Source organism: Dendropsophus ebraccatus, chromosome 15 (genome assembly GCF_027789765.1).
Source record: "Dendropsophus ebraccatus isolate aDenEbr1 chromosome 15, aDenEbr1.pat, whole genome shotgun sequence".
NCBI classification, from domain to species: domain Eukaryota; kingdom Metazoa; phylum Chordata; class Amphibia; order Anura; family Hylidae; genus Dendropsophus; species Dendropsophus ebraccatus.
In genome coordinates this window covers 42,765,977-42,790,250 of record NC_091468.1, presented here as the reverse complement: position 1 = coordinate 42,790,250, position 24,274 = coordinate 42,765,977, and the positions used below count along the sequence as shown (strand labels likewise).

The window sequence follows — 24,274 nt, the reverse complement described above, 5'->3', positions numbered from 1 at the left end:
GGCTCTTTCCGTATTTTGCGCTCTGCTGCCCTCTAGCGGCTGATATGTGTAATACACTTATCAGCAGCTACAGGGATGTTCAGAATGTAGAAATTTCTTTTTTTTTTTTTTTTCAAATTTTTTTTTTTCTATTTTCCGCACCCTATCGCCGCTGAGTGTTGATCAGCATCGCACGAAAGTGCGCTGCTAATCAGCAACTCCTCCTTTTTGGCGTAGGGTGTTTTTTTTCTATATTCTACTGCCACAGTCTGCTAATAAGTGCCGCACATAAGTGCGGCATTTATCAGCAACTCCTTTGTTGGCGTAGGGTTTTTTTTTATACTTACTGTAAAAAAACACGTAAAAAACACTACATTACACCACACTACATTGAATAAAGTTTGACACTACACCACTACATACCCCATATACTGGTCCCCGTATAAAGATGGCCCCCAGGGTGTTTTCGGCGTCAGAGGGATACGTTATTATTGCCTCCGACACCGAAACAGCCAGTAAGGATGAATGGGGGGATCCTTCTTTCCTCCATTCATCCTCATCATCCTCATCATCCAGTGACATGTCTGGGGGTAGCGTAGCGTACGCTGCCCCCCAGACACGTCTTTTCCGCCAGTACCGTCCCAATAAAAGATGACGGTATGGTGTGAAATTCTACACACTCTGTGACAGTACCTCAGGGTACACTTACAGATTTCGGGTACGTGCACACTGCGGAATGGCGAAGGATAACCCTTTGTGCATTCCACAGCTGGCACCCGCCGGCGGACTGATGCGGGCGCGCGTCTCCATCCGTGTCATAGACTCCATTCTATGCACGGGCGGAATCCGTCGTCCATCCAAAGAATGAACACGTTGGACGGAGAGCGGAATCCGTCCGTGCATAGAATGGAGTCTATGACACGGACGGAGACGTGCGCCTGCATCAGTCCGCCGGTGGGTGCCAACTGCGGAATGCACGAAGGGTTATCTGTCGCGATTCCGCAGTGTGCATGTACCCTTAGAGTGTATGTAGGAAGGGACACCCGAATCCAGCCCCAGATGCCCCCCCCCCCCCCCATCCTCGGAGTTAGTGGGAAGATCGTCCGGGAACTGATCTTCCCACTGCTGGATAAAGGTCACCACCTGTACGGGGATAACTTTTATACCAGCACCCCCCTCCTCTAGTCTCTCGCTGCCCGAGCTACTGTAGCTTGCGGCACAATCCGAAAATATCAGAAGTAGTAATAGCGCCCTAATATTTAGCAGCCATGGAGCGGACCCAGCGCTTCTGGATATAAAGGACCCCGTATCGCACCAGAACAACATTTTCCAGGTGACGTCCCCCACACTGGAGAAAGGGAGACCCCAGAAGAAGTGCAGAGTGTGGGGTAACAGGGGGATCAGGAAGGACACCATTTTCCCGTGTGACACCTGTCCTGATCGCCCCGACCTCTGCATACTGAATCGCTTCAAGGTGCACCACACGTCATCGGGGTTCTACATTATCTAAATTCCGTCCCTTATTCCTATTTCAGGGGTCACGTTGATCCAGGGATTATTCTGATCGCCATTATGGAGTCAGGAAGGAGTTTTTCCCCTGTGATAAGGCTACTGTCGTCTGCCTTACGAGGGGTTTTTGCCTTCCTCTGGATCAACACAGGTTGAATTTGATGGACACCTGTCATTTCCAACCTTATAAACTAATAATTGGCCTAATACCCCCAAATAAATTAGAATTGTCCCTTTTCCCCAGCTAAGTAGGTATGGCCGCCATTCCCATTAGAGGAGGCCATGATGCAATTACAAAGCCTCTGTGCGGCCAGGACAGTAGAAACCCCCCACAAGTGACCCCATTCTGGAAACTACACCCCATAAGGAATCTAAGAAGGGGGGCAGCGGGGATATGGCCCCCTGGTGACGGCCACATTTGGGACGTGAAAATGAAAAAAATTGTATTTTTTATTTTCTCGGCACATGTTCTACGTAAGTGCCCGTCACCAGTGGGGTCCATATGCTCACTGCACCCCTTGTTAGATTCCTTATGGGGTGTAGTTTCCAGAATGGGGTCACTTGTCGGGGGTTTCTACTGTCCTGGCAGCACAGGAGCTTTGTAATTGCGACATGGCCTCCATCCTCCATTCCAGCCTCTAAATGGCGCTCTGTCCCTTTGGTGACTTGCCCTGTGCCCATATGGCACATTATGCCCACATGTGGGATATTTTCGTACTCAGGGGACACTACCCTACACGTTTTGTGTTCATTTTCTTTTTTAACCCCTTGTGGAAATGGAAAAAAATCAAGGCTAGACCAACATTTAGTGTAATTTTTGTAAAATTTTTACTCTAAATCATTAATCTTGTCATGTTTTTTCATTTTCACAAGGGGTTAAAAGATAAAAAAAAACATTTAATGTGTAGAGCAATTTCCCCTGAGTACGGAAATACCCCACATGTGGACATAAAGCGCCATGCGGGTGCAGGGTAAGCCTCCGAAGGGAAGAAGCGCCATTTGGTTTTTGAAGGCTGGATTTGGATGGAATGGATTTCGAGGGGCCATGTTGCATTCAAAAGGCCCCTGTGTTGCCAAGACAGTTGAAACCCCCCACAAGTGACCCCATTATGGAAACTGCACCCCTCAAGGAATGTAACAAGGGGTGTAGTGAGCATATGGACCCCACTGGTGACGGACACAATGTGGAACAATGTGGCGTGAAAATGAAATATTACATTTTTTACACTATAATGTTGGTTTAGCCTTGAATATATCATTTTCACAAGGGGTTAAAAGAGGAGAAAAAAAACAAAATGTGTAGCGCAATTTCCCCCGAGTCCGTAAATACCCCACATGTGGACATAAAGCACCATGCGGGTGCAGGGCAAGCCTCCGAAGGGAAGGAGCACCATTTCGTTTTTGAAGGCTGGATTTGGATGGAATGGATTTTGAGGGGCCATGTTGCATTCAAAAGGCCTCTGTGTTGCCAAGACAGTTGAAACCCCCCACAAGTGATCCCATTATGGAAACTACACCCCTCAAGGAATGTAACAAGGGGTGTAGTAAGCATATGGACCCCACTGGTGACGGGCACAAATGTGGAACATTGTGGCGTGAAAATGAAATATTACATTTTTTACACTATAATGTTGGTTTAGCCTTGAATTTATCATTTTCACAAGCGGTTAAAAGAGAAAAAAACACACAATATGTGTAGAGCAATTTCCCCCGAGTCCGTAAATACCCCACATGTGGACATAAAGCGCCATGTGGGCGCAGGGCAAGCCTCCGAAGGGAAGGAGCGCCATTTGGATTTTGGAGGTTGGATTTGGCTAGAATGGATGATGAACGCCATGTCGCATTTACAGAGCCCTCGTGCTGCCAAAACACTGGAAACCCCCCACAAGTGACCCCATTCTGGAAACTGCAGCCCTCAGGGAATCTAAAAAGGGGTGCAGTGAGGATATGGACCCCTTGATGACGGGCACATTTGTGCCATGAAAGTGAAAAAATGAAATTTTTCCCTTTCACGTCACATTGTTCCACATTTGTGCCCGTCACCAGTGGGGTCCATATGCTCACTGCACCCCTTGTTAGATTCCTTGAGGGGTGTAGTTTCCAGAATGGAATCACTTGTGGGGGGTTTCCAGTGTCTTGGCAGCACGAGGGCTCTGTAAATGCGACATGGCCCTTGAAATCCTTTCCAGTGAAATTCAGCTTCCAAAAGCCAATTGGCGCTCCTTCCCTTTGGAGGCTCGTCCTGCGCCCCCTTGGCACTCTATCGCCACATGTGGGGTATTTCTGTACTCGGGAGAAACTGCGCTACACATTTTTTGTCTTTTATTGCCTCTTATCCCTTTAAGAAAATGAAAAATTGAAGGCTAGAACAACGTTTTAGTGTAAAAAATAAATTTTTCTTTTTTCACGCCATATTGTTCGGAAAATCTGTGAAGCACCTGTGGGGTGCAGATGCTCACCGCACCCCTTGTTACATTCCTTGAGGGGTGTAGTTTTCTAAATGGTGTCCCTTTAGGGGTGTTTTTTAGGTTTTGACACCCCAGAGCCTCTGCCAACCTGAAGTGGTACAGTCAAAAATGACCAAATATAACGGAGGCGTTGAAATTCACTAGGCGCTCCATTATATCTGAGGCTTGTGGTTGCGTCAAATAGCGCAATAGGGCCACATATGGGGTATTTCTATAAACTGCAGAAACGGGGCAATAATTATTGGGGTGCATTTCTCTGGTAATAGGTTTATAATTATGAAAAATATTGGATTACAATAAAATCTCTGCACAGAAAATTAAAATTTTCAAATTCCTTACACACTTAGCTTTTATTTCTGTGACTCCCCTAAAGGGTTAAAACACTTTCTGGATGTGATTTTGCAGAGTTTGGGGGGTGCAGTTTCTGAAATGGGGTGCTTTGTGGGGCTTTCTAACATACAGGCCCCTCAAATACACTTTAAACCTGAACAGGTCCCTAAAAATATCTGATTTTGAAATTTTACTGAAAATTTGGAAATTTGCTGCTAATGTTTTAAGCTCCCTATTGTCTAAAAAAAATGAAAGATCGTTTAATAAATGCCGCCAACATAAAGTAGACATGTTGCTAATGCTATTAAATATATAATGTATGTGGTATAACCACTTTCTGTATACGCAAAAAAGTTTCAAAGTTGGAAAAATGCATTTTTTCACATTATTTGGTTTTTTTTTCATAAAGATTTGTTATGAGTATCGACTCCAATTTACCAGAAATGTAAAGTACAATATGTCACGAGAAAACAATCTCAGAATCAGCCGGATAGGTAAAAGCATCCCGAAGTTATTAATGACTAAAGTGACACTGGTCATATTCATAAAATTTGTCTCTGTCATTAAGGCCATTTCAGGCTCTGTCCTTAAGGGGTTAATTATCAAGTTATGTTAAAAAAAAAACAACAACAAATGAATGATTTTACACTATTAAGAAAAAAGGTTATAGCCTAAAAACTAACATCTACTGTTAAAAAAAAATAATAAATAAACAATATCTGATCCCGAAGGTCCCGAAGGAGACAGCGTTTTTCGGTACATAAGAGGCATACGTTTAGCCCAAAAGTAGAGAAACTTAAGTACTTAGTAACTGCTGGAAACTGAGATTTTTGGTAGAGAAAGGGTTTACAAGGTATCAAATAAATACTAGCATGTGACCCATCTAGTGACCCATCTGTAGACACATTACCCCTCAAACCTCTGTCTACAGAAAGGTAACCCTCCCTACTGAGAGAGATTCTAGCTTGCCATATATGTACTGTAAATAGTAACTATCTTTTCCCTTGAGTTGCAAGATACCCACAAAGTGAGTGGTGTACAGAACTGAAGGAAGCACTACAGCCTTGCAATGTAAGTAAGTCTATTACAATGTTAGTCTATTAGAATGCAAATTTATGCACTTCCTTACACTGCTCGCTTTATGGCTATGTTCACACAACGTTTTTTTTCAGCTCCGTTTAAAATGCCGTCCGTCATTTTGAGTCTAAAATAACGGACGTCATTTGGCAGCCTGGCCTCCCCTTAGTGCAATGACTGGTGTTTGTACATTATTCTAGTTTATGGTTACTAATTGGCCTTTGGATGCGGCTTAATTGAAAAGTCCATTAAATTTAATTGTCAAAACGGAGAAAGAACAGTGACAACTAATAAAAATGTCCGCTGTTTGCAAAAGACGTCCGAAAATAATGATTATGTTCATTATTTTGACGTGGCAAAAACATACGTTATTCAATACATTGTGTACATTGGACGTCCGTCTTTCTATTGACTTCAATGCATTGCCATTGCAGTCAGTTAAATCGCGGGGATAACGGACGTTATTTTAAATTTCAAAATCAACCACCTTTTCTCTATTTTTGACATTGTGTGAACATAGACTAAGGGTGGACTGCCAAATTTTTAAAAAGATATCCTGCCAATTAAGCAAAATGATAGGTACCCTTTACCTACCACGTAGCCGCAGTGAACGTATGGCAAAGTGCTACTGTGCTGTATATACCAGCCTGGATACTCGCTCTACAAATGAATGTTCCTCCCGGAAGGAAGTTCCCTTTCTTGTTCAACATGTACTATGTTAAGGACTGTATTTTGCTTCTTCTGTTTTTTGTTTGTTTGTTTATTCTAGGTCGATGATGTTTTCGGCTTATGTTCTTCCTTGTAATATCTTTAAAATTTCTTATAAAAATTTAAGTCACAAAAAAAAATGATAGGTACCCTGTAATGGTCAAACTGATTTCAAGGGACCGTATCTCTAATAGGTGACAGTGAGGAGCAAGCTTTTTTTTCTTCTGTAAGAGAGCAACGTTGCATATGTTATTGACAAAAATGCAAAGTTTAGCTTATAACATTTTTTTAGGTTTGTAAAAAAAAGCCAGGTTCCGAAGTAGTTAAATCCTTTTGCCAAGCATTTCAAAGCAGTGAAGCATTTCATTTTTATTCATATTGTGGATTTACTGCTTTGACAGATATTATTAGTATAAAACATGTCAAATAAAATTGTCTCTCTAGGTTATGTCTCTCTAGGTTATGCATCATATGCCTGCATAGCTGCCTTTAGGGATGCACTGATATAAAATCTAGGACAACATAGGTTGCCAACTGGTGTGACTGTGAAATGGTACCAAAAGAATTACTGTCACCAAGGAGACAGAATACTTAGAACAAAGGAAAAACAGAAGTGCACTACATTAGCCACAAGGAATCTAGCTGTCTAATTTAAATAATTCACTTCAGTAATAAAAAGGAAAGTTATGGTTTATAATACAGAATGCCAAAAAAATGCTTTGCCTAATAAAGATTGTTGTGATATTTTTGAAATATAGAATTAGATATCCTTTTGATGTCGTAATCACAGTGAATGCCCCTTGAAATAAAGTTCTTTCATTATAGTAGGGAAAATATTACATCTATGTTAACACAACGTACTTTGTTTGTAAAACAACGGGCGTGGTCGGGTAAAACAGCGGCCGTTGTTTTCTGACATTGATCTTTTCCATTACATTCAATACAAACAGTGGCCGTTTGTGCACATAAAATAGCCAACAATGGATGTTGTTCTCCGGAGCAGCAAAAATAATGAACGTGTCAATTTTTTTCTGCAGTGTTTTCGCAAACAATGGCCGTTATTTTTAGTTGTTCACACACACACACTACTTTTTTTTTGACCCGTCCTTTGCATCAAAGGCAATGCAATTTTATTACAGGGCCCACTCAAATGGGACAGCCGTCAATACTGAGCTAAAAAAATGTTTCTATGACTGATATTGCAATGTCAGCCTGAGAAACATGCTAAAATGCGGCCGTTGTTGACACTTAAAACAACTGCTGTTATTTTGAGGGCAAATACTGGCCGTTGTTCATACAGCATGTGAACCTAGCCTTATACTGTTTAACCAATTAACAAAGATTTATATAAAGGAGCTGGGCACTTTATAGTAAAATTGTACTCGCTGCATCTACTGACAGCAGCTCCCTGTGTACCTCATAGAGCTAAATTAAGGCTCCCCTCCTCCAAGCTGTGCTGTCCTGCTCTGTGGTGATTCTGTCCATAAAATGGTCGAGCATGGAAGAGAATAAGGCCATGCCCCGCCCCCCAGTGCCCTCCATAGGCATATACAGGCTTAGTGGTGGACGCAGAGATGGTGGGGATTATTCACATGCTCCTTCATGATCAGCCATTTTATGGACAGAATCACCACAGAGCAGGATAATACAGCCTGTAGCAAAAGAGTCTGATTTTAGCAATATGAGGTACACAGGGAGCTGCTGTCAGTAAGTGCAGTGAGTACACTTACTAATACTGTACACTGAACAATTTTACTTTAAGGTGGCCAACTCGTTAAGTGGCTGTCTGGAGGGATAAATATTCTTCTTTAAAAAAAAAAAAAAGGACCATGCTTGTCAAAATTGGTAAGATATGCCCACTCACAGCACTGATAAGCCAACTAGGCCTGTGATTGGCCAAGCAAACATCTATAGCTTTTTCTTGTGTGTCAAGATGGGGCCTGATAATGGTGGTTCAGCAGCAAGTAATACTTATTTAGTTTTTTTACTTTTCTACTTAGCCTGTGTTTTTTAGTTGCATGCCACTAGTAGCATAGTAGCAGTGGTGCACATGGCAGGTAAATAGTACAGTAATAAGCTATGTTTAAATGACATTTTTTCTGTGTTTTTTTTTTTTTTTTTTTTAATTCTCAAAATGACATCAGTCATTTTGAGTACCAAATTGCGTTTTGGCCACATATTACAATGACGGTTGCTGGCCCTTTTGGATGTTGTTCTTTTTTTAAAGGTCTACTGAATTAGGTAGTAAAGATGGCGAAATGTCATAAAAAAATTAAAAAATATGTGTGAAAAACTAAAAACAGTGTCCGTTGCTTGCAAAAAAAAGCCAGTATATATTTGTCATGAAAATTAGTTTGATGTCCATGCGAACGACATCCGTTATTTAATATACTAGGTGCATTGGGAGGCCATCATTCAATTGACTTCAATGCATTCCTTTGACTTCCATTAAAATTTGATAATAATGGATGTGATTTTATTTATTTTTTTTAAAGCGGGCGCCTTTTCTTTTTCTTTTTTCACACAGTGTGAACATAACCATAAAGTAAACATCTTTTAAAATTCCTTTATTCCTGTATATAGTACATGTTCTGCAAGAGGGTCGACTAGATGGACCAAGTGGTCTTTTTCTGCCGACAATCTTCTATGTTTCATTCAGAACAGTTGCTGAGATAGGCAACTTGTCCAGCTTTCAGTACATGTACTATATGCACTAAAGCAACTTTATTCAAAGAGAACATGAGTGCCTGATGTTCACTTTATCACTCTTAGTAGCTATAGAGTTAACTAATATTTGGGATAAAATGCACAGAATGAACAGTGGGAAAATGCCAAAAAATTTGAGTTCACACAAAGGCCTCCTGAACATAGTTATATTTATAGATCCAAATTGTACAATTTCACAATACAGCACCTATTGTTTGCAGCAGGTGTCTCTGGAGGAGCAGAGAATATTATTTTTCTAAGTTTATATGGAGTTTAGTAAAAAAATTATATGTTTGAGACCCAACAACATAGAATGTCATTGGGTCGTAGATTGTATTAATTGGCAAAAAAATAATAAATAATAATAATAATAATAACAATTTTAAAAAAAATCCTATTACGTTTTGGGTAAAAGAATAAAATGCCATCAGCAGAACTATCACTAAGCCCATAAAGAAGTCTTATTAAGAAATATCTCAAAAGGTATATGTTAAATATAGCCAATAATAAAGCGTTTAAATACTCTATGACCTTTTATAATACACCAAGGGTACGTATTCAGGAAGTTTCAGATTTGAACTGAAATGTCTTTATAGGACAAGCCGGCAATGTTAAGGTTTCATATTCAGCTAGAATAGCAATAAAATGTTCTGTTGTAGCAGTTTTGTCACATAAAAGCAACGATACTGAAGAACGGTGACTGGGTGAGAAGTAAAATGAATACAAATGATAAAGATGGAAAGGTCAGGCAAGTTCTAGGCCTTTAAACAGAAATCACTTTCAAAATAGGGCACAAGGATTGATCTTTTTTTGTACTGAGAAAATACAAGTGAACTTTTGTCGAGTCAGTTTCTGTTGGGTGTGTGGAGTATATGCGTCATTAGAGCTGGGACAGGAAAAATTCCATATAGCAGCAGGTAAGCTCTAATGCAATGAGAGTATATGGCTGGTAATTGGCAATTAGTAGAGATCTATGTGGACACAAGGCTTCAAATTGCTGACTTATAATCATGTGCAGGAAAATGAAATTTAATTTAGACCATTTTCCTGTATTTTGCCTATTCTCCATTTTCATTGTGTTTACATGGGCGTCTTACAGTGGTCATAGTTGCCAATTATGATGGAAAAGATAAAATGGAGGCAAATTTAATTAAAGTGTGTATAAACCTATAGAAATACAAAGTAATGGCATTACATCATAAAATTTGAACTTCAATTACTCAATACATAAGTGGCAATTACCTATGAGTTTCCTTGTTCTTAATGGTAGTCGAGTTAATTTATTTAACTTTTCTGTAAGGCAAATATCTTGTTTTTCTATAAGGCAAATCACTTCCTGTTAAAGGGAAACGGTCACCCCTCTGGTGGAGTCTCTGGCAGGGTGTTAATTAAAAAAAAAATCTTTAATCCTCGGCCCTGACTGTAGGCCGGAGACGCAGCAGCATGTGTTCATACTGCCTTTTCTATCTTCCCAGCCACTCGCGCATGATTGGTTAGCCTGAGTGCTTGAAAAGCCAGTTTTCACACGCCAATCAAGCGTAATATGAACTACTTCATTACATGCCACCCCCTAATAAAGATCCCTACAACATATAGAAGGACATTTATCAACGGAAAAAGGTCTATTTTCTAGCGTAAAATGGCCAGATGCGAATAAATTTATTTACAAATGGTCATTTTGCTAATAAATTTTCGCATCGGGCCATTTTACGCCAGCTTCGCCAGGGGGTGAGGAGGGGGTGTGGAGGGGGCGGAACGAGAGGGGGGGGGCACAGACTCTGGGTCCACTTTATTTATAGTTTTTCATGCTCTGAGCTGACGTAGGTTTCCTCCGCGCACACACTGGTGCGCATGGGATTTATGTAGAGGCAGTGCGCCTCTACATAAATCTCCAGAGTATCAGCGTAGCAGGGACATTTTTGAGCCCGGCGCAAAAAAACGCTGGACCTAATAAATGTCCCCCATAGAGTATATACACTATGGGGGGATTTTTAAAGACCAGCGTACACCTTAAATTAGGCCACACCCCCTTTTCTCAGGCCGAACTTAGAAGCCCAGCGCCCAGAATTGCTGATTTTGATCATAATTTATGGCTACAAGCAGGTGTAAATCATGATAAATGAGACTCAGGAGGAGACCCCGCCCCCATACCCGCCCATTGGGCGAGCAGGGTATACAGAAGGTGTACACCAAGGAGAAGGGGAAAATCTGTGTCTTCTCCCTGGCATATGCTTCTGCCATAACCTTCATAAAGTTCCCTCTATATCTATACACACCTACTTTATAACTATATATATATATATATATATATATATATATATATATATACACAGTACAGACCAAAAGTTTGGACACACCTTCTCATTCAAAGAGTTTTCTGTATTTTCATGACTATGAAAATTGTAAATTCACATTGAAGGCATCAAAACTATAAATTAACACATGTGGAATTAGATGCTCAACAAATAAGTGTGAAACAACTAAAAATATGTCTTATATTCTAGGTTCTTCAAAGTAGCCACCTTTTGCTTTGATTACTGCTTTGCACACTCTTGGAATTTTCTTGATGAGCTTCAAGCGGTAGTCACCGGAAATGGTTTCCACTTCACAGGTATGCCCTGTCTGGTTTAATAAGTGGGATTTCTTGCCTTATAAATGGGGTTGGGACCATCAGTTCTGTTGTGAAGAAGTCCGGTGGATACACAGCTGAATAGACTATTAGAATTTGTATTATGGCAATAAAAAAGCAAGTAAAGAAAAAAGAGTGCTCATCATGACTTTAAGAAACTAAGGATAGTCAGTCCGAAAAATTGGGAAATCTTTGAAAGTGTCCCCAAGTGCAGTTGCAAAAACCATCAAGCTCTACAAAGAAACTGGCTGACATGAGGACGGCTCCAGGAAAGGAAGACCAAGAGTCCCCTCTGCTGCGTAGTAGAAGTTCATCCGAATCACCAGCCTCAGAAATTGAAGGTTAGGCTAGGTTCACACTGCGTTTTCAGCATCCGTTTAACGCATCCGTTTTTTGCAAAAAACGCATGAAAAACGGATTGCAAAAAACGGATTCATTTGTGTGCATCCGTTTTTCCATTGACTTCCATTATAAAAAAAAACGGATCCGTTTTTTTTGGCGGGCCAAAACGGACCAAAAAACGTTGCTGACCCTATTTTTCTGGACGTTAAAAAAAACGGATCCGTTAAACGGATGCTGAAAACGCAGTGTGAACCTAGCCTTACCAGCAGCTCAGAATAGAGACCAGGTCATTGCCACACAGAGTTCTAGCAGCAGACACATCTCTACAACAACTGGTAAGAGGAGACTTTGTGCAGCAGGCCTTCATGGTAAAATAGCTGCTAGGAAACCACCGCTAAGGACAGGCAACAAGCAGAAGAGACTTCATTGGGCTAAAGAACACAAGGAATGGCACATTAGACCAGTGAAAATCTTTGCTTTAGTCTGATGAGCCCAAATTTGAGATCTTTGGTTTCAACCATCGTTTCTTTGTGTGAACAGGTGAACGGATGGACTGTACATGCCTGGCGGCCACCATGACGCATGGAGGAGGAGGTGTGATGGTGTGGGGGGGCTTTGCTGGTGACACTGTTGGGGATTTATTCAAAATTCAAGGCATACTGAACCAGCATGGCTACCACAGCATCTTGCAGCTGCATGCTATTCCATCCGGTTTGCATTTAGTTGGACCATCATTTATTTTTCAACAGGACAATGACCCTAAACACACTTCCAGGCTGTGTAAGGGCTATTTGACCAAGAAGGAGAGTGATGGGGTGCTACAAGATAGTTTGGGGTGAGCTGGACCGCAGAGTAAAGGCAAAAGGGCCAACAAGTGCTAAGCATTTCTGGGAATTCCTTCAAGACTGTTGGAGACCATTTCCGGTGATTACCGCTTGAAGCTCATCAAGAGAATGCCAAGAGTACAGAGCAGTAATCAAAGCAGAAGGCGGCTACTTTGAAGAACCTAGAATATAAGAGATATTTTTAGTTCTTTCACCCTTTTTTTGTTAAGAATCTAATACCTAATGTGTTATTTCATAGTTTTGATGCCTTTAGTGTGACTCTACAATTTTCATAGTCATGAAAATACAGAAAACTCTATGAATGAGAAGGTGTGTCCAAACTTTTGATCTGTACTGTATAGAAAGGCTATGTTCACACAACATCCAAGAAATGAAAGAGGCATTCGCTTTTTAATTTAAAAAAAAGACGTCTGTTGTTGCATCATTTTCAGTGACTTCCATAAATTGCATTGAATTCTATGGAATAACAGACATCTTTTTCACACAGTGTATTGAATGCTGTCCACCTCAAAAGATGTCAGTTATTTAACAAATTGTATAACAAATGTCTGTTATTCCGTAGACTTCAATACAATTTTAAAAGTCAAATAAAATTATGCAATAATGGATATCTTTGTTTTAAAAAACAAAATGGACGCATTTTTCCTTTTTTGGACGTTGTGTGAACATAGCCTAACAATAACCAATAAAAGTTTAAAAATAGCTTACCAGCTACCTAAAGAGAAGATGGAGACCGCACTTCCAAAGAAGAATTCACACTTTATTCACACCAGATGCAACGTTTCGGCTCAATGTGCAGCCTTTCTCAAGCAGTGATACAAAATGCTCCAAGAGCTCAGTATATATACATGTGTACATGATTGTGGTTCATCAAACAATTAATTCATAGAGACATAAGTAAAGTAAAATAAAAATGATCTAGTATCATGTGAAATTCAAAAATCAAGATGATAAACAGGCAAAGTGAAAAGAAGACCTAATCTGATAATTTACAACAATGATCATATTAGGAATGATGTGAAATCACAATAAATGACATGATTAGGTGTTATACACACAGCTGTGCAACAAATAGTAAACAAAAAACAAGTTATACATACATCACACCAAAGCAGGGAATCCACATGGAGGTGGCGTGTCCGGGAGCGCCGGCGTCGCCCGCTGATGACGTCACCCACAGCGCATGGTGTCCGGATCACCTAGTTCCAAATCATGTGACCCAAGTGTATCACATGATCGGTGTGATCACAGGCGCATGCGTCGGGCAGTCCCCAAGCTGACATGCGCTGTGGGTGACGTCATCAGCGGGCGACGCCGGCGCTCCCGGACACGCCACCTCCATGTGGATTCCCTGCTTTGGTGTGATGTATGTATAACTTGTTTTTTGTTTACTATTTGTTGCACAGCTGTGTGTATAACACCTAATCATGTCATTTATTGTGATTTCACATCATTCCTAATATGATCATTGTTGTAAATTATCAGATTAGGTCTTCTTTTCACTTTGCCTGTTTATCATCTTGATTTTTGAATTTCACATGATACTAGATCATTTTTATTTTACTTTACTTATGTCTCTATGAATTAATTGTTTGATGAACCACAATCATGTACACATGTATATATACTGAGCTCTTGGAGCATTTTGTATCACTGCTTGAGAAAGGCTGCACATTGAGCCGAAACGTTGCATCTGGTGTGAATAAAGTGTGAATTCTTCTTTGGAAGTGCGGTCTCCATCTTCTCTTTGGATATTCTATACGAACCTGGGTCCGGTTTGGTGAGACGTGCACCCGCACATATATGTTTTTCTAGTGCTGCTGAACATTTTTTCAATTTACCAGCTACCTAGTCACATAACTGGTTACTGATGCTAAAACATAAAATCCTCCATTGACATTGTCTGTCAATCTTACACCAGTCTTACACCTGGGAACAGAATGATGGTTTTTAAGTCTCTATATCTTTCACACCTTTTTAAAGCGCACGTGTCACCTAGATTTTCTTTTACTGTATATATATATATATATATATATATATATATATATATGTATATATATATATATATATATATATATATATATATATATATATATACTTTCATTCTAATCTATTTTCTAAAACATATCTTCTATTTTCTGGCTGTATTTTTTTTATTTCAGTTATTGTACTTTGTTATGGGGCAACCATCTTGCCTGAGCTGTTCTTAACATTGTTTAGTGGCATGACTTACAGCAAGACTCGTGGACATAGACAACAATAGACAGAGTCTGTCCCCTTAAGGTGAATGTGAAATATTACTGAGCCTGCCCTGTGACATTTGAAGTTATTATTCCAGGGAGCAGCTATTTTCTCTACTATCTACTGATGTCACATGTTGCTGCAATTCTGTACAGATCACTTTACAGCAGCCTTCTCTTACCACCACTGACAGAACAGGAAGTCTCAGCTTAGTTTTTCCCCTAGTGGTGAGAATGAAAACTGTAAGATCTCAGAATTACCTCTTATTATAGAGAGTGACATGTAAAATTATAGAAAAAAAATCACAAAAATAATATTCTAATGACACGTTCCCTTTAACATTATTTTTTCAGTTTTGGCTAACATTATTTCAGAAATTGACTTATGTACTAGATCAATGTGAGAATCAATTCTTTACCTGTTATATGGCATGTGAATCGCCTTTTGTATTTTGCAGAGATTTCTTCTGAATTTATCATACCACTTAATGATTTTTGCTTAATTCCTAAGAGTCGGCACGTTCTCCTTAACACCCCAGCTTAAACAAAATCAAGGCTGTATCTGTAATTTTCCTAAACAAATGATAAATGTTCCATATTTATTTACTGACTGTCCAGGAATTTAACAAACATTGGTTACCCTGGTCCTCACAACAAGATCACAGTGTGTTGAATAGTTGCCTTGGAAACCGGGGGGCCAAAAAATGGTCTCAAAGGGGGAGATAAATCAAACATGGTTTAACCCATCTGATACGTCATGGTGCCGCGGGGGGTGTTCAGAGAGGGGTCCCGCCGGGACCCCGCTCTGAACGGCGCTGATCCCGGCTGACATGTGCAGCCGGGCAGTGCCTCTATTAGCCGGCGTGGGTCCCGTTGCCGCGCGGGCTAATTAAGCCTCTAAGTGCAGCTGTCAAACCTGACAGCTGCACTAAGATGCTTAGATAAACACATCCCTGGTGTCTAGTGGGACGGATCTCCCCCCGGGGGGGACCAGCCCCGCCGCAGCACAATGATTGGCCGGGCGGGCCGTGAAGACACCGGGAGCCCCGAAGCAAGCAGGATCGGGGACCCGGTAATGTATAATGTCCGGCGGCCGGGGGGTTAATGGGGCGGGCTGCAGACAAAATCGCAGCAGGGATGTACATCCCTGCTGCGATTTTGTCTTCCATTGAAAGAATAGGGTCCGGATCCGCAGCGAGTCTCGCTGCAAATACGCAGCAAGGGGACTCGCTGCGGATCCGGCAAGTGGGTTTGTACCCTTAAGGGTGTCCATGTCAGAAAATAGGTCTAGACATTATTGGGCAATTCTGGCACAAATGCCCAATAGAATCCTATAGAAGCATCCAGAGTTCCAGACAACTCTAGATTCACATCTGGAATCTATTTAGATATTCTGCCTGTCAGGCCAGTGCCTGCACCAGCACACAGGCAATTATAACATACAGTGCTGCATATAACATATGCAATTATAACATACAATGTGGTGCTGCATTGGACAGGATGAGGAGCCATTGGCTCTCTGCCCTGTCAATCACTCTTGTGGCTGGAAGAGGTATTATACTTCTGGCCACAAAAGGTCACTCTCTCTCCGGAGCTCGGGCACACAGGGAGAAGAAGGGCTAGAGAGCACCGCTACTGCTGTGCATCAGGTAACTATGTACTTGTATTTATTTATTTTTCTTTACTATATCAGGCTATGTTTACTCAACGTATTTTTCGTATTTCTACAGCCGTTGTTGCCGATTGCAACAACAGCCATAGCTAATACGAAAAAATATGTATACGCTCCGGCCGGGATCCCCGCAGCGCCGCAAACAACTGACATAACAGTTTTCTATGTCCGCTATTCATTGAATAGCGGCCGCAGAAACCCTGTCAGTGCACACTATGAAGCGAGCCCCTCGCTTCATAGTGTGCTCTGGGGAGTTCTGATGCAGGCGCGCACGGATGTGCCCGCAGCAGAGCTCTGAGGCTGGAAAGATCACGGAAAGGCCAGTCCAATATGCCGTGTGAACATGGCCTTACGGTGAGGAAATACTGATGTTTTCCTGAAGCCTCCCGAAAGGCTTCCTGATCAGTATTTCCTGACTATAGAAATGGCCATGAACATTTGCATTTGTGTTCTAAAGAACAGGCGTTAACATAATGCTGTGTGAACACACAGCAGGCGGCATTGCATTGACTCCAATGCAATGCCACCCCTGCAGTAAAGAACGGACGCTTATTCTTGACGATACAAAAAAAAATATAGCTCTTCCTACAACAGAACAAGCCATCGTACAGCTCTGTAGGTAAAAATAATTCTAAAGTTATGAAATTAGACAGTGGTAGGCTGGTGACCATGGGGATATTTTTTTGTATATATATCTTACTGTCTTTTCTCCCTTTGCTGCAGGGTATACTTATGAGCTGCTACACACATATAATAAGGGCTTTTTATTTCTTCTTATTATACCCCTAAATACATAAACTCTGTTTTCATATGTTTTAGCTATCTGGCAGGTATTATTAGTCACCAATCTTGTATTTCTTTTCTTTCTAATAATTCCTGCTGGGAACGACAAGCTGATCTAAAACACTTTGATATCACACTATGACGGAGATATCAAAGCGTACCATGAAACCAGAGATAAGAAACAGATGATTTATAATAAACCACTTGGATGAAGCACAGCACTCCAGCACAGCAAGGTGTAATGATACACGGTTATCTTACACGGTTGTCACACACATCATACTGGAAAATGTAAATACTGTATGTTCCTATTTGCATATTTCATAATGTAATATTTAGCAAGTTTCGTAAGAAGGAAAAATGTAGACTTGTTAAACATCCCTAGGAAGCCCTACTGCGTTTATCTAATAATGTCCATTAAGTGGAAAATGACGAACTCAAACATCAAAGGCAAAGACATAAAGAAGAATATAAAATGTGGCATCAAATCTGGAAATATGGGCGCTACAGTTATTCCGATGTCAACACAACAGCGTGTTTTCATGTCATATTCAGGAAGCTGAGAAATCGGTTTCTGTTTGACGTGTTCCTCACCCTGAGTTGGTAGTCACCAGAAATCTATTCAAGTTACATAAATGAAACATTCCGAATGAACTTTTATGATCAATATCAAAAACAATCCAAAAATATTCCATAGTCAATAAACCTTACAAGAGACTGTCAGGACAGCAGAGGTAAGAACATGTAGCCATAATCTCCACCTGCACCCCTGTCTCTGCCTACTTGGAGGATCTGCCCATATACCCCCCCCCCCCCCTCGAGTCGGGACTAGGATGTCTTATCAAGGTTCAAAGTTCAAATCAGTATGCAGAGGAGTGGTCAGTAGCATGCCTAAAGGTCAAGGTCAAAGTACAGGAAGGTATGTAAAAGTTTAAACTGAAAAGCACAAAGGTCTTTGAGGAAACAAGCAAGTTATCTGACACACGTTTATTCAAAACTGCAACAATGCATGTGAGGCGATCACAAGTAGCTGGAGGCAAATAAAATTGGATCAACCATTTACAATAGCAATTTACAATGCAATTTCCTAACTTTTTGGGGGGTTCTCGTGTCTACATAATGCCCTTTATGGTATCTTTATTCAATAAGTCAGTCCAAACAGAACAATATGCATGTTTACATATTTTTTCTAACCTTTTACTATTTTGAAGAGCAAAACCTTTTTTATTTGCAAATAATTATAGTTTAAATTGCCCTTTTCCTTTTTCTTTTTTTTTTTAAAGCGACTCCCCTAAACCACTTGTACCTTCAGATAGCTGCTTTTAATCCAAGATCTGTCCTGGGGTCCGTTCGGCAGGTGATGCAGTTATTGTCCTAAAAAACAACTTTTAAACTTGCAGCCCTGTGCCCAACTGACATGGCTTAGATAGTGTATGCATTAGGCTGGCACAACCTCTTGGTCCCTCCTCCCCGCCCTCCTCATCATTAAGAATGCTCCAGGCAGATTGTCTCCTATTCCTCACCTGTGTCAGCATGGCACATTGGCTGGATTGTTAAGGCACCTGTGCAATGTTCAGACAGGAGAAAATCTTCTAAGGGCATTCCTAATGATGAAGAGGGTGGGGAGGAGGGACGGAGGGGTGGTTCAAAGTTAGGGCAGATATTGTAAGCTACGCCTTACGGCACGGGGCTGTAAGTTTAAAAGTTGTTTTTTTAGGATAATAACTGCATCACCTGCCGAACAGACCCCAGGACAGATCTTAGATTAAAAGCAGCTATCCGAAGGTACAATTGGTTTTGGGGGGCACAGATTGTGGGTACAGAGTCACTTTAACCTATAGGGTTGTTTAGGATATAATTTTTTTGCTCCAGGATCTCTAAGTTTTTTTTTTTTTTTGTACCATATTGTGTAACTGGGACTTTTTGATAACTTTTTATGATTTTTTTTTCCGTCTTATATATAATGTAACAAAAAATCATCAATCCTAGAAGTCTTTTTTTACTTTCATTCGTCGTGTGGGAATAACAATGTTATATACAAATAGGTGAGACAACTACACGTTACAATATACAGTATAATATGATTATTTATTTATGTGTTTTATTTATAAAATGGGAAAGGGGGTGATTTAAACTTTTATTTGTGGAGGGGCTTTAGCATATTTTTATCATTGTATTTTACACTTCTTTATGTCCCCCTAGGGCAAAACTACAATTCCCTGGATAGCCAAAGCTTTAGCTTTGGCTGTCCAGGCATGATAGAAGTTGTTGTTGGGTAACAGCAGGAGGGCCTGAGTTTTACTTGTGTTCCTGTGTTTCTGCTATCTTCTAGTAGAGCCTGTCTGAGGAAGACTCTGCCAGAAGACTGAACATCAGACTGCAGAGAGGTAAGCATTATACCCCTGGTAGTTGTGTCCTGGGGGGGGGGGTCCCGATCAGTAAGTGACAGGAGCTGCACTTAAAATTCACGTTTAAGGGGTTAATTGTGGGTAGCCACATAATCACGGAAGCCTGTCATTGACTGTGAGGACCCGGCTGCTAATAGCATATGGTCCTCATCCTCTATGAAGCGAGTTGAGGAGTTAAGCTTGCTTCATAGAGCCCCTGAAGAAAATGGTGTAAATGGATGCCATCCTTTGTTAAGTGACGGACATGTATGACATTCATTTACTTCATCTGTCAATAAGGGATTAATGATCAATAACATTAATAGCAGTAGTTGTTGCAGACAAATTATATATTTTTCTATATGCCTTCCTATGCACTAAAATTATAAACAGGACTGTAGTGGGGACCAGAAGAAAGAACAGGACTATAGTGGGGACTGGAAGATCTAAAAGCAGGATCAGCAGGGGAGGTAAATATTTCATAATTTTAATACAGAGAGAGGCACATTGTACAATATTATATTTGCCAGGAAAATCCCTTTAAGGGGAGTTTGGCATTCATTCACATGATCTATGTGTTTTATTTAACAAATAGCAAATGGAACTGTTTGCAGTAAATTATTACATTCAGCCAAGTGAGAAGACAATTAGAACAAATCTTTCACCAGTAATGGAACATCACACTTAGAAAAACTTCACAACATGTAGGAGTTACCAAACTGAAGAAAGTACCTGATAATTGTCTGAGAGAGACGAAGAAAGTGTGAAAAACAAGAAGCGATACGAAGGACTGTGCTTAATTTACGCATGGAAGCCTATGAAAATATTCATCTCTATTAGGCTTCATTAAATACCTGAGAATGACGGAAAGGAACATAATGTATAGGGCTGGGCCTGTAACCAAAGAAATAACATGAAGCAGCTTCAGGCCAAGTACTGGCAAGGCAATAAACACCAATAGTATCATATGGCATGAAAAATTCCAAACAAGATATCACCACTCCCTAATGGGGCAATGACCAGTTGTCACCTATTCTCAGATACTATAGGTATTTAACTGTTCAGACTCACCCTAGTCTTAAAAAAAGGGTCTTCATTTTCACCACTGAGCGAAGTAACAGTAAAGGAATGACAAAGTCTAACACTGTCCATTAGGGAATGGGACTCAAGTAATAAGATTTTTGTCACCTTTCCTGTGGATAGGTGTTAGGCATCAATTTTGGGGGGCCCTTTAAGGCTATGTTTACATGGTGTATTCTTTTTTTGACAAGAACAGCCATTCTTGTAAAAAAAAAAAAAAGAATACACTTTGTTGAATCCTATGGGGAACACCGGCCGCTGTGCACATAATGTATTGCATACCGGCCACTGTTCCCCTAAGGCCGTGGAAATAATTGACCTGTTGGTTTTTTCCAGTTGGCAAACTGTAAACAATGGCCATTGTTCACAGTCTGTTCACACAATGCATGGGCACTCCTACTCCTCCTATTGTATTTAGGTCATTGGTTAATTGAATTGCAGGCACACCGAAAATGTGTCCGCAATTCAAATAACTATTCAGAAATGTTCCTGTGGCCCATGGAAATGTCAGCTGCAAGAACATGAAAAAATGCGGCCAGTGCTGCACTGTAATACAACGGCTATTGTTAAACAACTGCCATTGTATTACTGTGTGTGAACATAGCCTAAGGCTATAGCCCCTTTTACACAGGCAGATGGTAGGGATCACGCGAATGCCGACCTGTCAGATCAGTGCTCGCTTGCTCCTCGTTCCCCGCCATTAAAAGTGCTGGCAGTAAGCCGGTAAGAGAGGGGGGGCACAGGAAGCTGTGGGCAGGCTCCTTGGATGATGTAAAGATCGTCCGGGGAGCCCATAGGAGATAACAGTGGTCTGCTGCCACCGCTACTATTACACGGAGCAACAGCAAGCAGATCAGGAGCTATTACACCAATAATCGCTTGGTTTAATAGGGCCTTAATTCTACTTAGAATTGTTGTAGCGTTGCCTCTTTATTTTTATCAAGTGACAGCAGTAGCAGCAGACAGACAGTGTTCAACTCAGTTTATTTCGTTGGGCTGTAGTCTCATTATAGCCTTATTGTAATAAGGGGTATAACAATATGTAATACCACCTGTTGAACTCTTACACAGTCTGTTAGTAGAAGTTGGTCCAAAATATTCAAATACAATCCAAGCAAATGTAATGCCAGCATGCCATCCAGTGTGTCATTTCAGTTGTCTAACAATTCCCAGAGACAACATTTGCCTCCAACCGTGAGCCTTTTTCCTGTGCTTGGAACATCTGTTTGAAAAGGCAATATAATAGATATACTGGATCGCATGCTGACTTTGTTTTTTTTTTTTTACTTTCATATGAGATGATCTCTCAGTGACACATATTTAATGTCTTAAATATATACACACATACTCCGATCAGTAAAGACATTAATGGGGGGGTATTCACTATTACAAAATCATGACTGCTTATGGTATTGCTGCTCAGTTCCAATGTACTGAATAGAGCCAAATTCTTTGCCGACTCCTTCACCAAGCTAGGTAGCGTTACAAATTAAAATATAATTGTGAACCATTGTATAATCATTTTCTTTCGATACCATAAACGATTGTGGCAGTTCTTTAGTTGAAACATTTCCCATTGTCCATCTCTGGATTTACCAAATCACCCACAACAGCATGCTCAACATAAAAAAAATCATATTTAAACAATGTATCAGATTACTTTAGTTCCTTTTAAATGTATAAGTTTGAAAAAATAAAAACATGGCTGCACCATACCTATTCATGGGTCAAGCCTGTTATGGCAGCACAGCTGTCAAATTTAAAGGGGTTCCCAGAGAGCATAAAAGGTCATACCTCTTCTGCTCTACAGGGCTCCACTTCCTCCTGTTGACCTCCATTTTTTGAGTTTACCTCCTCTGTTTCTTTGTACTGTCATTTCAACCTTTATATTTCCTTAGAGACCAACTGGATGGACAAAGTGAGGAGAACTCTTAAAGTGTAACTGTCGTTATAACTTTCAAAATCTAAATCATCAGTAGATGTGATATAAAGCAAGTTTGCAATATACATTCATTATTTTTCTTTTAGTTATCATGGAAAACACAGCACTTCCTGTTTTTTTCTCTCAAAAAAGAGGAAACAGTCAGAAAACAGGAAGTCCTGTGTATCCCAGGCCATCTGAGCGCTCACAGAGATAGGGCAGTCATGTGATTGACAGACATGTTGAGCTGTGACTCTCTGTACTGTACTTCCTGTGTTTAGTCTGTTTTTTTTTCAACCAGCACAAGTCAGAAAAGATGCCTTCCAGAAGAGACTAGACCTGGATTTCTGGTAAGTTCAGAAATTGATTGTACATTGCAAACTTGCTTTATATCACATCTACTGTTGATTTAGATTTAGAAAATTATAACGACAATGACACTTTAAGCATTATACACACATTTTACAGAACCAAAAATATAATATAGAGACATAGATATTATGCCGACATAAGCTCCACGCACATGGCTTTTGTTTAGTATTGACTGGTTATTTTTTCAGTTTAAATGGAGATGCTTTTAACTTAGAGCTCATTGGCAATAAATCTCTTTAAGCCCATTAAGCCTTGGGTGATTAACGATACATATGATCTTTGTAATAACACCTGCTAAGCCTCGTCCTCGATAGGTAATAAATGTCCACTCTAATCTTAGTGTAAACAACATCACCTGCCACAACTTATATCTATATAGTCAACATCAGCATTCTCATTTGGGTATTAGAATGGAAATAATAAAATATATTTAAAAAATTTAACACCATCCATGTCTGATCTAATACATAACCAGCAGAAAAACTGTACACATGCTCTACTTTTCTTATTTTATGTTTTGCAAAAATAGTTTTACCAATACTTTACGTATATAATCACACAGAAGAAAACAACATATTCTCAAATAGACACAAAACAATGGCATATGTTAATATTCAACATAGAAGCATTGATTCAATGGGTTAAGCTAATCATGTATGTTTGTATCAAACGCAAACATCCTGTGAGATGTGTATCAGATCTCATAATGACCAGATATGTTTAGATTTGTCCTGGTAGGAGTTAACAAAGCCTAGAAAAGTTAAAGAATAGATGTATGTGCTTAAAGGGGTTGTCCATCCGCCTTTAGGGTATGTGCACACAACTGAATGCCTTCTAGACACCCGCAGCGGATTCTCCAGCTCGCCCTCCCTGCTCATGGACACTGTCAGCCGCATGCATCTCCGCTGGTCCCATTGGCTATATTGTATGGTTTGCCAGATTCCGCCGTCCTCCCAAATAATGAGCAGGTTCATTCTTCGAGCAGACGGCAGAACCTGGCAAACCAAAGAATGAAGCTATGGGACCAGCCAGCGTCTGCGGGCAAGGGTAAGCTGCGGAATCTGCGGTGAGTGTTCCGTCAGGATTCCGTAGTGTGCACATACCCTAATTGTTTTATGTTTTTTTTTTATAATTAAATAGTCATTGTCACCTTACCAACCCAAACATTGCCATTTTGACACTTCCTGGGTTCCCCTGGTGTCTGTTCTTCCTGGTTCCTCCTAGCA

At 40.4% G+C, this 24,274-nt stretch overlaps 1 protein-coding gene across 1 annotated transcript in view; it reads right to left on the bottom strand.

Annotated features, from left to right (window-relative positions):
* Window positions 1–24,274, bottom strand: part of CCDC85A (coiled-coil domain containing 85A) — a 211,400-nt gene that overhangs the window by 145,755 nt on the left and 41,371 nt on the right. The gene's annotated exons all lie outside the window — the stretch shown is intronic.